At 41.1% G+C, this 1,699-nt stretch overlaps 1 non-coding gene across 1 annotated transcript; it reads right to left on the bottom strand.

Moving 5' to 3' along the window:
- Nucleotides 1-1,369: 1,369 nt before the first annotated feature.
- On the bottom strand, nucleotides 1,370-1,443 carry TRNAN-GUU (transfer RNA asparagine (anticodon GUU)). The gene has a single exon. It is a non-coding gene; the product is annotated as a tRNA-Asn (tRNA).
- Between the last annotated feature and the right edge of the window lie 256 nt (nucleotides 1,444-1,699).

Here is a 1,699-nt window from a genome sequence, read left to right as displayed (position 1 = left end):
CGACATGTGCGCTCAAGTTCGCGTCCTGTATTAACTGGGGCAACCCTCCGTATTCAAGACTAGCCCGTAACTTACACGGTTGGGTCCCTGGGACCCACGAGTGTTTTCTTTTGTAAGTAAATTTTCACATTTTTTCCGCACTGCGCTTACCCTCCCTGTACTATCCGTTCATCCGCTACATGACCTTCGCAGGTGCGGTTGCGCTGAGGTTTTCTTTTGTCTGTAATTGCAGCGTTTGGGTCTCTGGGACCCATGTGTGTAAGGAAATCAATCATTAGTGTGTGCCCTAAAACGTTATTTATTTTTTTTTGGAATAATATGTCACTAAGTAGTGATGGTGTGAGAGCTTCGTTAGAAGATTTAAGTGATATATCTGACGCAGGAAGTGAGTTTGCCGAGCTCGATAGCTGCAGTCGCTTAAGTGTGGCCAGTATCCAGTATTCGGGAGATAGTTAGTTCGAACCCCACTGTCGGCAGCCCTGAAGTTGGTTTTCCGTGGTTTCCCATTTTCACACTAGGCAAATGCTGGGGCTGTACCTTAATTAAGGCCACGGCCGCTTCCTTCCCACTCCTAGCCCTTTCCTGTCCCATCGTCGCCATAAGACCTATCTGTGTCGGTGCGACGTAAAGCAACTAACAACAATAATAATGATAAAGAAAGTGAGTTTGAAATTAGCGAACATAATTGAAGTACTAGTGAAAGTGAGGAGGAGGAAGGCTTGTTGTGCATGTCGTACATGTGCTAAGTGTCAATTTCCACTGTACGGGTCTTGAAGTGTATTGAATTTTAAAGGCTTAAAGCTTCCTCTTGGTAATTAAAAGAGTAATTTTCTCTTTCTTTGAAGGTTTTTGATCCCCTAACTGTTTGCTTGAACTTTATTAGAACAGACTGATAGAGAGATATTTTCCCCACTGCAAATCTGTGAAAATGTGGTAATTTTGAGGAAAAACTTCTGTAAATCCTATTCTTTATGACAGAACCATGTAACTATTAATAATTTAAAGCAAAATTTGAGTATGGTTATAGGTTATTAAAAAGAAGTGTTTTTGGAATTGCGATTTTTTTAAATAAATAGATTTGAAGAATAATGTAGTAGAGGAACTGACAATTAAATGTATATTTTCATTGAAAATGATCAGTTAAAGCTTGTGCAATTTCAGAACATTTTCAAAACCTGATACAATATGTGGCAGAAAAACTTAATTACACTTGGATCCCTTGGAACCATGGGTGTAAGCAACGTAATGCTTTTCCACCATGCAAGCTACGGGCTAGAGCTAGACAACAACTCACACTTATTTGAGAGTGAAATAGTCAGCCAATATTCACAACTTTAATTAGATGACGCACCAGCGCTCAAAATTTTGTCGCCCCCGGGTGGGCTCGAACCACCAACCTTTCGGTTAACAGCCGAACGCGCTAGCCGATTGCGCCACGGAGGCCTGTACTGCAAGATGTTGACAGTGCGGTGAATAAGGACAGGTTGGAGCTCTACATCACACTTCCTGAGATGAAACTTGTCGGGGCAGCTATAGCTGCCGGCAATCAAGAAGAAAAAGGAATTTGAGCTCTCTGTAAGGAAGCAGCAAGTAATTCTGAAAGATCACCGATTCTGTAAATTAGTCGGTTGTTTCCACATTAGTTTTCAGATATTTTCACTATTCAACGAAATTTTCGCCGTTTCAAAAAAATAAAGTA

Source organism: Anabrus simplex, chromosome 5 (genome assembly GCF_040414725.1).
Source record: "Anabrus simplex isolate iqAnaSimp1 chromosome 5, ASM4041472v1, whole genome shotgun sequence".
In the NCBI taxonomy this organism is placed as follows: Eukaryota; Metazoa; Arthropoda; class Insecta; order Orthoptera; family Tettigoniidae; genus Anabrus; species Anabrus simplex.
Note: the sequence above shows the minus strand (reverse complement) of the source record. Positions and strands in the feature narration are given on the sequence as shown.